Below are 14043 nucleotides of genomic sequence, written 5' to 3'. Positions count from 1 at the left end.
TTCATCTTTCCTCACCAGGACTCTGGTAGAGCTAATATCTTGTAATAGTCTAACCCTCAGTTTTATTTTAAGTTAATATAGCAGGTGTTGCCTATGAGTTCTAACACCATACTGCAAAATTGGTCAGTAAACAGAACTCTAATTCAGATTTCCATTTTGTTAGGAATGAGCTGTTATCGCTCAGAAAAATGGGAAGATGCTTCGATTGGTGTATTTGGGGCCTCTGTCAAGGGAAGGAATAGAGGAGGATTTTCCCAAGTTCTTGCAACAAACTTATTCCATGAAGTGGAAAAGTTGCATTCTATTTGCAGATGGGAAAAACCATAGAACAAAGTGATTAAAACAAAAAAAACTAGTTCAATGTTTCAATTAATTGTAGCAACAGAATTTCTCTCTAGCAACCACTTTGTAGCTGAGCTGAAGATTTGGACAATCCAACAACGGAATAGAGATTAAAACGGAGGAGAATAAAACAAAAGCAGAAATATATGGAGGAAGGTGAAAAGTTTGCATCAGAGTCAGCTGCTTAGGAACAGAAAATCTAGTTATTATCATTTTATAACCTGACTGGCTATGTGATAAAACAAGTCGCCATACTACTGTGGTTCTTCTCCTACAAAAGTGTCCAGTCTTATTCATGAGTTTATTATCCACGTGGACTTTAGAATTTTATTTTCCCCCAGAGCCATCTGGGCTCTTGCCTGTTCCCAAATGCTGCTCCCATCACCAGCTCTCTTGTGTGAGAATTTGATTATTACTACATGAAATTTGTAGATTGCTGTTGGGAGACTCCACCTTTTCACCCAGAAACACATTGCATCTGCTCATTTATTCAACACAACAGTCCATTACCAGCTTTGCCCGCCACAGTTAATGGTGGCATGTCCAAGTTTCTTACAGTCACAATTTTGAAAATGCAAGAACAGCTTCCTACAGATTTGTAGTTGTGTGGTGAAAAGGGGAAATCAGAGCATAAGAAAAGGTTTTCTCTTTGAAGGTCAAGTGGAGAGCTACTCTTTTTTTTTTATTAACAAAGTTTGGACACACTGTTGGGCAGTCGTACGTGAATCCCACATTTTGAGGAGATAGTTTATCTGCTACACTGAAGATGAGGTCGCACTGTGTAACTGTTAATGCTTCTTTCTGAAAGTTCTATAGACGTGTTGGCTGGGCAGAAGGGACGCATCTCCAGAAATACTGCCTTGCTCTTCATGAGAGGAGTTCCTGTTTCTTTCCTCTCCCCGGTCCAGGGCAGGTGCAGACCAGATGATCAGGATTGGAAAGAATCTCCTTTGATCTATCCCAAGGTCCCGACAACTGAGACTGAATGACCAGTGTCCAACGATGTATTTGCTAGGTGGCATTTATTGCTTTGTGAGATTAATTCCTCGGGCAGCCGCCCTTCTGGGGAAAAGGTGCAGATAGACAGCTCAGGGTTCTATGGTGGGCATTTGGAACAGACGAGAGCTCGAGCTGATTGCTTTCAGCTTTTTGTTAAATTTGGTTTAAAGTCAAAGGACAGCAAAGGTCCCAGCCCTTTGTTTTGTCTAAATGGTATCTTGCTTTACCAATTATTTCTGGAAGCTTGACCTGACTCTCTACAATGTTTTGCCAAGTTATTATTTCTTTCTAAACAGTGGACCAGGAGGAAGAGGAGCTCATGACCCTTAGGTGAATTCAGCTCCCTGCTGGGGTCCGCTGCTCGGGCCCTTTGTTCCCCCAGCACCGCCGCCCAGCATCTGCTCTTGATTATCCTTTAATACAGGACCAAGGACTACCTTCTCCCTGCAAAGGGTATTCATCTGTCACTATTGTCCCTGCAGGTCCATTAACTCAGTTGCTCCAAATCCCTAAATGCCAAAAGCATCTCTTCTGCTCTCTCTCTCTCTCCCCCCTATCTCTCTCTCCACCCCCCCACCTTTGGTGGCAGAGAAAAAGGCTAAAAGGAGATGCACTCTAAATAGATAATATGAATGACTGACATGTCCGGGGTGAACACATTCATGCACACCAGAACTATATCTACACAGGCACCTACAAGCTTCTCTCTCTCCCATTTATTTCAAATGCGCTGAGTTAGGGGCTTTGTAATTTTCTTAGTAACCTCCCCAAAGTGAGAACCCCTCCCTTCATTTTACAGAGGAGGGAGTTGAACTGTTAAGCCACCTGTCCAAGGCCACGCAGCTAGTGAGAGGTGGTACCTGGACTGGAACACAAGTCTGCCTGATCCCAAAGGCTGTACTCTCCTGCTTCCAAAGTCATATTTGAAATTTTATACCATAGAGGGGTGGTTAATAGATGTAATTCCTAATATAATTATAGAAACCTGACATAGGTGAGGATTTTTCATATAATAGTCAAGCTTAATTTTAGGCTGTAATTTCACATTCTGCCCAAGTGGCATTTTTTTCCTTGGCTGTCCCCAAATACAACCACTCAAGTTTCACCATTTTTCCCCCTTTCCTCTTATGGGTAGAGAGGAGGCCGTTAGAGCCAGTTAATGGCCAATGTCGGGTAACTAGAGAGGAAAGTGCCTTGGCTGTTTGAACGTCCCTGTGAGCTAGTCAACACACCTTTATGAGTGTCTTCTTAAGGCACAAAAGCGGACCAGGCCAGGCCCTGTCTTAAGAGATCTTACTCTACCTGAGGAGTCAAGGGATAAAAAGGCAAAGCAAGAAGTAAGATTAAAAAAATAAAGTAATTGTGCTAAGTGCAGCCCGTAGATAACTAATGGTCAGCCTGAAGGCAAGGAAAACATCACTGGGAGATACGGTAGTCAGGGGAGGCTTCCTGGAGGAGGCAGAACTTAAGCAGAAGCTGTGAAGGATGAGTATATGGAGGTGCTGAGGGTGTTTTACATGCAGGCTTATACACATAGAACCAGAGGAATGGCACACATGATAAACTCATTTTGCAGACAACGAAATGGAAAACTAGAGTGATTAGCGGATGGCCAGCATATCAGACTGAGAAATTCAAACGTCATCCTGTGGACGACGAAAGTCCAGGTGGTGATTCTCAGCTGAGAAATGCTTTGACGGAAGCAGTGTTTTAGGAAGCTTAGCCGCAACTGGTGGACAGAAGAAGGAAGTGGAGACGAGGGGACCAGTTAGGAGGTGGTTGTAATGACCCACGTGTGATGTGATCACTGCACTGTGTGGTCTCTGTGGGCCAGATGTGGGTGACACTTTAAAGGAAGGACTCACAGAGCTTGGTGGTAGAATGTCTATGGCAGTTAGGGGAATATTAGAGAGGGGAAAATGCTCACAGGCTAATTCCCCTCTTTTTCAGCACATCGAGATAGAGTTGAAAATATTTTAAATAGGAAACATACTTCAGGACAAACTTTTCCCATAAAATATTGTCTTTCAAATATCTTCTCCCTGTCCCCCATGGATCTAACCTAAAGTAAAGGTAAATTTACCCTATGATCATAGACTTAATTTCATATATAAGCCTCTTGGTCCTTGAAGTCAATAATGATGATTAAAAAGAATAATCTATTCAGAGTTAGCTCCTTAAACATTTTAAACCCCTTAAATTTACTCAATGCTCTCCACACAAAAATATTGCTCAGGGGAAGAAAAGAACCAGATGTCCTGACCTGACCCATAGGTTGGCCTCATCCACGTGGCAATTGTTGGCAAAATCTCAATACTCAGTGTCAGAAATCTTGCTTTATGGCTTTTTAAAGAATAAATCAAGGAGGGAAGGTATCGCTCAGTGGTGAAGTACAAGCTTAGCATGCATGAGTTCCAGGGTTTAACCCCCAATATCTCTATTAAAATAAATCTAATACCAGCCGCCCCCAAACAAATTGAAACAAAAAAGAATAAACCACTTAAAATCTAAAACAGAAAAGAACCAAGCCTCTGTCCATTCCCATATGGGGATATAATTAAGAACGAAATGCAGTGTCACACTTGTTCTACTGTTATAACAGAAACCAGCACGACACTCTGCCTGAAGTCACATCAGCTTCCTCAGGGGGAAAGAGTGGAGCCTTTTCAGTTCTGTGATGAAGGTTCTCGCTCATCATCTGCCGTGAGTTCAGTGACTATCTGGATGCATGTCTTTTAGTTTTCCACTCCACTCTCAAAGCGGGTTTTGGCAGTTAATGGATCAAGTGTTCTGATTGCTTTTCGCCTCTGAGATTCGTCACCTTACTGGGTGCCTAGATCACAGGATGCATCCACTGTGCTCATAGAGACCTCCCCCACCCCACAGGGATTTTTTTCACTTCGTTGGGAGGGGCACCCAGAGCCCAGACACTTCCACAGCTGTTAGACTCCTGATGGGAACTTCATGTGTGTTACCGGCCCAAGTGCTGCCAGGAAGAAACCAAATGTCAAACTGAGCTATGTGGAAGTCGCCATAAACATGTCTCTGAATGTTTACCATCTGGAGCAGTGGATTTTAGATTTTGACAAGAAGCTGGGAGTGCCCTGAGGGCACCGTCTTGAAGCAGACCCTTTCAGTTCACTAAGTAACTGCCCCCTACCTTAGCCCTGTTAGGGGGAAAAACACACTACTTTGCCTTCTCAAGGTGTGAATTTATTATTTCTCAACACTTCCTTTCTTGCTTCCATCCTGCCTAAATCCTGCGTCCAACGGACTTTTGCGGGAAGGGGTGCAGAATTCTCCCATGTTGCCAAAATCCTGGGCAGGCAGCCTGGTTGTCAGTCTGTAACATTAGCACCATGTGCTTGTGGGGCTCCCGTGGCTAAACAGCCACTTGCTTTTGTTAGATGGCATCACCCACAGCTCAGGGAGGCAGAGCCATCAGCAAGAAGGTTCTTACTTTCTCCTGAAATATCTCTGTGATCAAGGAGTGGCATCGGTAGCCAGCACCATCCCTGCCACAGGCTGCGCGTGCAGTCCTAACCCTGACACGATGCCACATATTGGTTTGACTTTCTGTCTGTATTTTTTTTAAACCCCAGTTCCATTGTAAAGCTGAAATGGAATGACTGGAATTCCCAAAGACTTCAGCTTATGAACTTAGTCCTATTTGGGTTATGTAATATTGGAAATCGGATCATACTCAGTCGTAATAACCGCTTGGTTACTTATAAGGATGTTTTCTCATTGGAGAAGATTTTTGAGGCTGTTTCAGAGAACACTCTGAAGGACAACTGGACACGCTAATAACAAATTCTTTTCATCTTAATTCTAAAATTTTAAAAGAGGATTTTAAAAAGCCAACTCTCTTGCTGCAAAAATTATATGTAATGCAACTCAGAACATAATTTTGCAGGCATCTTTATGCCACTGAATACAAAAATCCCAGAGCATTAGCCATAAATCCTGTCCTTCAATGTACAAAACAGCCCCTATTTCAGAATAGCTTATATACAATATTATTCATAGGATCTCTCACCTTCCAGGGGTGAGGACAGTGTTGGGTTTCTCTACCCAATGTGAAAGTCCCATTGGAGAAAGAATTCTTGGGAACACCACAGGTATCTGAGCACTGAGGAAGGAGGGCAGGTCTGCTAGGGTGCAGAAATGACTCACTGACTCACCTCGCTTGATCAAAAACTTAAAAACTTTAAAAAAAATTTTTGGATCCCTGTAAAAACAGAGCATCCACTTGAAAGGCCTTTGTTATACCACAAATTAAGCGTTCCCTCTAAACCCCATTGCTGCATTTGGTTCAATTTAATTTTGGTTGTGTTTTTGGCAGAGCCGTTACGTTAACGGCTACTTGCATATATGATGACAACTCACTTCATGTTGCTCGGGCACTGGATGACCATGAATTTCCAATGACTAATTTATAATTAAAACCTTTTTTTTTAAAGTTTGTTTATAACCAAGCCAGAAAATCTATTTACATTTAATTAACACTTGAGCTAGCCTGTTTAAAACCCATAAATGTAGTGACTTTAATGACCCATTACAGAGATGCTACTTTAGTTTTCAGTGACTTGTAAAACTTTCACAAACAGATCTGCAAATGAATTACCTCCGTCTGCTCCCCTGCAGCTGCAAGAGGGCTAAGTTAAAGAGCATTTCCTTACTTCCTCCTTTTCGGCTTTTCTTCAAGCTCTAAGCATTTTTGTTTTAAAGCAGCTCTATCAGCTGCCCCTTCTCTTAAGGAGTTTCCAACTTTAGAGCCAATCTCCACTTTGTTTTAGAAACGCTTTGGTCCATCCCAAATCAGACAGGATCTACACTGCAAAAATCAGTGAAGAAAGCTTTTCTGTCTCTGCCAGCCCCTCACTCCGTGAGAGACTCTTAAAAGAACCTTTACAAATTGAGGAGTAAAATGCAACAGTTTGAAAGTGAAATTTAATTTTGGACGCTAAGATACATGCTTTCTTGGGCTTATGCATCCTTTGTGAACAACGTATAGCTCCTGGTTTGAGTCTGTAATGAGGATATTAAAGGCTGGGTTCACACACCGCTTCCAGAGACGTTCTCTTCGCTACACCTTCAAGAGCAAGGCATGAGGAGTGTTAGTTCTCCAAAGACAGCCAAGCACCAAGCTACGCTCACTGCTATCTGTCAGCCGTACAATGGCAGCATTGATAGGAGAGCAACAACTGGGTTTGACAAGTGTGCTGTGCTAGCATTCCATTCAAAACTCTGTTGAGAGAGAGAGCGAGGGAGAGAGAGAAGCATTGAATGTCTTTTACTTTACCTGGAAAAACTGCTTTCCTTGCGGCTGCAGAAAATGAATTCCTCCTCTTCTTCCAAAAGCAAAGGAGTTCTCGTGCCTGCGACTCTCCCTTGGAGGAGACCACACAGCTCCAGCAAGGCAGCCTTCCTGCTCCTAATCCCCACTCGAATGTGATGACACACACTAACCCCAACCATCTGGTGAAACACGTCCTCAAGCACTCAGCACAGTGGTGTGTCAAGACAGGCTGCCCAATCCAATTGCTAGGGCTGGGTGTCTCTCACCGACTGCAGGCTGAGGGCAGGACTGAAACTGGAGGTCTGAGAACTCCCAGTCAAGTAACCTGAGATTTTCCGAGAGAAAGAACGGCTATAAAGAGAGAAGAAGTGGGAGGTGCTCTAGAGAAGGTGGAGGGAATGAATTATTCCGGTGGCCAGTTGTGAGTTACTTTTCACAACAACTTGTCCTCCTCCCACCCTCCCCCCACAATCCTGCCTGGGGGATGATGGGGACCTCTGTAGGATGCACAGAAACACTCAAAATCTTTTCCTGCCAACCTAGTGAGCGCAATCTTCTCAGCGAGGCACCCCCCACCCCTGACCAAGGAGATAAAAAATTCATCTTGACATACTGATAGCGTGTTAATGTAGGAGTCGTTTGCACTGAAATGTGACATCTACATTTTGAAATCTAAACTCCTACCTTCCTTTGATTAGATTGTGGCTGCTTCCAACATTCCTAGGAGGAAGGGGGGGGTGCAGCTAAAAGCAGAAAATTCTCTATTCCCACATACAGCTCTTCACTGTTTGCCACGGGCTGAACTTCAGAAACAGTCAATGAAAATCATTTTCGTTTCTACTCATGTGAAATAGCACGCGCTCCCATAGATAAAGGTGGCTTTTTTAATCACTTGCAGCTTTCACAGACATCTCTTTGTAAAAAGCACTGGGTACCAGAGGGCTGCACTCTGTCATTGATTATTTTTATTGGCTTCTAGTTAATTGCACTTATAATGTCCATATAGCTCAAACAGCTCATTAACAATTTTGCTTTGAAATGTTTTCAATTTTGGGCCATTTCAATACCTCCTTCTTGTGTGCATTTCTTTTTTTTTTTTGAGTTCTCTGAACTGTTTTATAGAACTAATTACTTGGATAGCAGTTTGAACCCAGAAAATGGCTATACTTGTTACAATACTTTCAAAAAGAGATCTGGAAATAAATTAATTGCTACAAACACCACCATTTAAAAAATTCCATCAGACTTCTAAGAAATTTTGATAACCTGAAATAGAAAATAAGAATTTGAAATCTTATCAACTCCCTGACAGTGTCTGTGGGAAACCAACATTTTAAATATTGCACTTTTTGAATTTCTTTGAACTGGGAGGGAGATCACGGGGGCAAAACACACACACACACACAAACACACACACACAAATCCTTTAAATCTGCCTAAAGCATGAAAATTTAGACTGTAAATAGGTATCTAATACTAGGAATGCCTGTATTACAAAGAATTATTTTAATATCTAGCAAAATTACTTGACTAACTTCTTTTTTTTTTTCAGGAATTTCTGTGTGATAGTATACTAAGATACTTAAAAATTACTCCTGGTACAATCTTCTGAAGCACAGGATTAGAGAACTATTATTTTCACAGTGAGTTTTTCCTACAACTGGGCTGCAGAGAAGAAAGGGAAAAAGAACAGTATTAAAAGTTGAACTCCTGATTCATTTGCTCAGTTTCTTCCCAGAAGTGATTATGAGGTGTCCGTTTCACAATATATAGTAGATACACTAAACCACTGCTCTTAACCAGCTAAATCCAAATACATAATCAACCCTGAAACATTCAACAATGGCAAGTAGCCCCACGGGGCTGAAACTTCCCTTGGGCACCATAAAATTCTTAATAGTGCCAATTATTGCAGGGCAATTTTTTTCATTAAAAAATTTTTTTTTTCTTTTGGTTAATCCAACCAGACTCACGTCTGGAAATCTGAATTACCTCAGCTGCATAGATGTGGAAGACCCTGGAGACGTTATTAAGGTGGTTTGCGTTCTCTTAAACTGTAAATTGAGTTTCAAAAGTAAAACCTAAGAAACTGTAAAGGTGTTGAATCACGTTTTATCAACCCTGTGCTTGTAACACACCTTCTGCGAGACATTTCCCAAGTGGTCCTGGCTCTGACCCACACTTACTGTTGACAGTGCTTTTTAGCACAAACATTTTTCTTCTATTCCCAATTGTAAATCTTTTCATTAAATCTCAGTCCCTACTTCTCTTTTATTGATAACTTCAGTTATTTATACTACTTAAAACTTGCTTTAAAATAAAAAATACAAGTGGAGCCACAGATCCTGCCCGTTTGCTGTGAGCTTAGTTCTCGCTCTGTGCAGTCTGTAAACATTACCGTTCAAAAGTTGTGCAAAATGAGTCCACAAGTATGCAGTTTTTGGTTGATGTTCTGAAATGCTTTTGTTAGGGAAAATCAACTCAAACAAAGACCTGAAGCTGGTGCTACAGGACAAGATCCCAGCTCCCTGTCTCTCTGTAACCAGCTTCCCTGCTCAGCAGTGTCAGTTTAGAAGTGAAGAATTTTCCATTACCTCCCTTCCTTTCTCCTTGCCATCTGCAAACAGTTTATTTTTTAAGAAAAAAAAAAAGTGAAATTGATTCTGTCTTGAAAGATCCAAACTTAAAACATGACACGTTCTAAAAGATGATATTCAGCACTTGAGTATAACATTGATCAGGGCGAGGTTGCGTGCAGAGGGTACAGCTTCACTACAGGAATTAAGTAGGAGCACTCCTAAAATGAAAGATTAATTGTAGGTAACGGTGATATTGAAAAATCGCCCCTCCTATTCTGTTCCCACAGTTAAAATGTCCCTTTACTTATTAGCGCCAATTAGTTGCCATGGTAACCGACCAGCCCTTGTAAACCCGCACTCCGAGCTTCACTCATCTTTGTCTAGACTGAGCTCAGCACCCTTCTTCCTCCGCAGATGGCAGTTCAGCTGGGTCTATATCTTTTGCACGCACATAACCCGCACATAAGTGCCCACGTCTACATTATTACTGGTACAATGGTGGCCGAGGGAGAATGGAAGTGGCATTTAATCCTTGAGCTACAGCGCGTGTATCTGCTGCCACACTAATTTTTCCCCCACTTGGTTATTGTTTCTTCCAGGCTTGTTCTATTATCAGCTGTTTGCTGCTTGTCATTTCTTTTCAGGGAAGCCAATGCAGTATAATAAAAACCTCATTAAACAGAAACACCTATCAGCCTCGGAGAAAGCCCTAAAAGACTCCTTTTTGTCTAAAGAATCATTAAAGTGAAGGAGAAAAACCACTTGTTTGTCATGCCTGAAAAAAGGAGGACAAAGGCAGAGTAAAGGTTTACCAAGCCAGGCTTGTATGAAGATTTAATGCACTTAAGACACCATGGTTCTTTCCCCCTTGTGCAGCCAGTTGGCCAAGGATCCCAACTTGAGCTCAGTAAACAAATGATCAGTGAGGGTGAATGAGCCTGCTGCTCCAGACGCTTGGTGGGGAGGGAGGTAACCGGGACCTGCAGCATCTTGGCTGCCACAGGCTGCCCTGAGCCATGGGACTGCGGCAGGGTGATGCTGTTGGAGGCCCCCGGAAGCTGGCGTGACTACAGAAGAATTCCACGTAGAGTCGGGGAGGACCTTCAGCAAAGGCTTGAAATTGTGAGAACTTACCAAGACAAGGGCACTCGTAATTTGTGCTGACTTTATTTCTTTTTCACTTTACTTCTACTTTCCTATAAGAACTGAGATGATGCTGACAGCTTAGAAGCCAATTCTTTCATTATGGCTGGGTTTAATTCCGCTAAGAGTAAGTCAAAATTGTAGCATTAGATTTCTCCACTTCATGTTAACTCGGGGGCCACCACTTTTCCAACACCTGTTTTGACATAACGAGGCTAAGATTCCCCCGATTCTGCTGAAACATTTTGTTCTTAAGGTAGTTTCAGAGGTTGGTTCTGAGGTCACCTTAATCTACGTATTAGAAAAGAAAAAATTTCTCATCACCAGTGTTTTATGTGATCAGTTATGGGGTCTGTGAAACTCCTTATGCAGATGAATTCTTTTCTTTCAAGGTAACATTCCTTTAGGTTTTCTTCCTTGAAAACAAACGGCAAATGTCTTCTAAAATCCCATGTATAATAATTAGCCCATTGCTAGCCATATCATATAAAGTGTCTGTATACACACAATAAATCTTGTAATTTGGAACATCCTGTATTCCTAAATTACTCAGAGCTACACAGCTTCAGACATTCATTTTTTCCCCTGCAGCTAAAGTTTACTGCCTTTATTCACATTGAACCAAATCATTCTCAGAAAGAGAGGGGAAATTATTGCTTGTTAAATGAAGTCACACGGTACACAACAAGCATCAAGCTTGCTCGTGTTTTCAATGACTGCATAGCTATTTGGGAGGTGACATTGGATCCCATGGTGACTTTCATATCAGATGGATGGTTTTATCACTGAAGTTATGGTCCCTCCAGGAAGTACAAGCCTTAGTGTGCTGAGAAGGAGTGAGTTGCTGTGCTATGAATAATTTGGGGAGGATGAGGTGGGGTATTAAACTACTCAGGACAAAACAGTGACCCACAAGTGGGGTAATTTAATAAAAGACACTGGAGTCAATAAAATATGGCAAATAGGATAGTAAAAAATTTTAAAACCTATGTGAAATCCATATTTGTGGAAATCAATGTTTGAGACATTGAGTGTTAGTCCTCATTGGAGCAGACAGTTCAATTCATGAGACATATCAGAAAGTCTAGATATCAAGTAAGAGAAAATTTTTGGTGATAAGAACTTGAGGTCTTATTGGATCCACCTGGAGGTGGGGTTGGGCTATTTGAGACGGGATGTATTCTAGACCTAGAGACTCACATGATTGTCTTCCGTTTGTATTACGTACTTCCCCACTTAAGGTAAATAGTGTGAATGAAGGTAGAAAACAGGATGCGGGGATGGGCGTCACTCACCTCCGGAGAATAGAGGAGAATTTTGCTTTTGGAAGAAATTTTAGATAAAATTGAATGCCCTTATTTTAGAGATGAGAAAAGTGAGGCCAAGAGAGCATATGGGAAGTCATTGGTGGAACGGGGAATAAATCTCAAGATTCAATCTATTAGCTCACATCTTTTGCTCTCAGTAGCCACATGCACTTTTGTTAGAAACAAAATCTGTAACTGCAAAGATCCTCTTAAACTGGAGTAAGTGTGTTTATTGGTGTCACATAATTTAAATTACTGGGACTTCAGATGCACAAAATACCTTTGGTCCTGCAGCATTTCTTCTTTAAGTCCCCAGAGCTCTTAACGGCATGAGATTTGGTAGTAGGTATAATCATGAATGCCACAGAGCTTTACTTAATAATTATTGGATAAAATGATTTTCCTTGTGGTCATGTTTTATTGTAAAAAAGTGGGATAGATCCCAGGGGACACATTATCAACCTTCCTTACTTTCATTTTTTTTTTTTTTCAATATACTGGATTAGAGGTTTGAGGCTATCTCAATAAGGTTAATGCTGTATTGATTTAAGAAGAAACGGATATCAGGCCCTGAACTGAAATTTTTCCTTGTAGGACCATAAGAACTGGACATAGGGCAGGAATTTGTCCCAGGTATTTGCTTAATGTGTAGGAAATTAACCAAGATATACTGTCCTATGTACCAACCAGGATCATGTTTTAAAAAGTCAAGTTCATGGCTTTTCTGATATTTATTTGAAAAATTTTAAATACAAAACTGAGCCTTAGACAAGTTGAAGACATAAAAAATTGAGTGGCCAAACAGTAATCACTGAACACCACAACAGGATACCATAGAAAAATGAATACATAGGGCAAAAATAATTCCATAAGATAAACAAATTAAAAAAAGAAAAAGAGGGGGAGTGTTTCCTTCTCTTAGGCCCACAGGCCAATCAATTTTAACATCACAAAGTCTTAGGGAGCAAAATATTAGAAAGTCTTATCTTTATATCCCTTCTGTTTAGAATTTAGCACAATGCATTTATGAAACAGATTTTCAATAAAAATTTCCAGTGCTCGTGAGTTGCTTGTCTTGGTAGAATTTGCAAATGCTGCTTCTTGGACAATCTTATAGCAAAGCTTGTCTGGGGAGATTAAGTAGTTAGCTTGAAGGTCCTTACTTCCTGCTGAATACATAGCTATTCAAAAGCAGAATATAGTCGCCTGACATACTTTCCTTTTCCATTTCCCAGCAGGTTATACGGTTATTCTAATGCTCACTTAACACTCCTGGAAAGTAGGTACTTGTGTAAAAGTTTCTGAGTAATTGATGGAAAAACAGTTGCACACTCACACTGGTTACTGTTACAGTCTTTACCAAGAAACCAAAGCTTGTAGATGTTAATTTGAAAAAATGTTCATTTCCATAGAATATCAAGTTGGTTAAGTGAGCAGCCTTCTTTCATTCCTTATTCAATAAGTTAATGGAATTTCTGTGAGCTAAATAAAAGCTTGGATTTTGTTAGATTCTTCTAAAAAGATATTCAACAAATGGACATTATTAGCCTATCCTTTTGTTGGTCTTTCTTAGTCATCACACACGAGGATGTGCAAAAAACACAACCATAGAAAATAGGAAACTTTGTTTCTTCTTCTCTCCGTATTTGTAAATGTAGTTTGCTTATTATTTTGACAACCATGATTTCTCTCGCATCAGCTAAGTTTCCTAGGAAGACTGTCAAAAGAGCGCTCCCAATATTTTTGCAGTTGATTTTAAAGGCAGACTTATCAAGTATTTTCCAACAAACTGTTTTTTTTTAAAAACATCCCCAAACCAATGTTAACTCTTTCTTATGCTAAATAGCTCTTTCTGGTTTAATTTAACAAGAGCTTTGATTTCAAATGTAAATATGTCAGGAGCTGAAGTTGAAGTGGTTTATTTCTTCTCTGCTTTGCATCAGTAAAGATTTCTAATTAATGGCTTAATTGCCTCTAATGTCATCAATTACAATATTAAAGCCAAAAGCTATAAAACAGTACACTTTTAGAGGTTCATTACCATGATTCTCATTTATTTTAAAAACAAACATGATTAATTTAAAAAAGATCTATCCTCTGAAAGGATTTTTTTTTTTGGTATTTTATTTTTAAAATGTATTTAATTTTCTCCTGCTAATGTAAGCCTTGCCAGTATTGACATAGTTTTTCATTTAAAGATAATGATCTTTAGTCTTGCCTTTTTCCCACTGACCTATACCATTAAAACAATTGTTTCTGGTTCCAAATTTTTATCCTCCTCCTCCTCCTCCTTATCATCATATAATAGCTGATAGTCTTGGGACACTCATTATCAGTGAGGCTTTTTAATATATAAACCCCAGGCTAAATC

General features: G+C 40.5%; 1 protein-coding gene across 3 annotated transcripts in view; it reads right to left on the bottom strand.

Moving 5' to 3' along the window:
• Window positions 1-6949, bottom strand: part of SULF1 (sulfatase 1) — a 148957-nt gene extending 142008 nt beyond the window's left edge. For all 3 annotated transcript variants that reach the window (XM_032470251.1, XM_032470249.1, XM_032470254.1), the window contains exon 1: window positions 6647-6949. The gene's annotated coding sequence lies outside the window, so the exon portion shown is untranslated. The remainder of the gene's footprint in view (window positions 1-6646) is intronic.
• Window positions 6950-14043: the final 7094 nt, after the last annotated feature.

Source organism: Camelus ferus, chromosome 29, assembly GCF_009834535.1.
Source record: "Camelus ferus isolate YT-003-E chromosome 29, BCGSAC_Cfer_1.0, whole genome shotgun sequence".
Taxonomy (NCBI): domain Eukaryota; kingdom Metazoa; phylum Chordata; class Mammalia; order Artiodactyla; family Camelidae; genus Camelus; species Camelus ferus.
The sequence above is the reverse complement of the archived record's forward strand: the minus strand, read 5'-3'. Positions and strand labels throughout refer to the sequence as shown.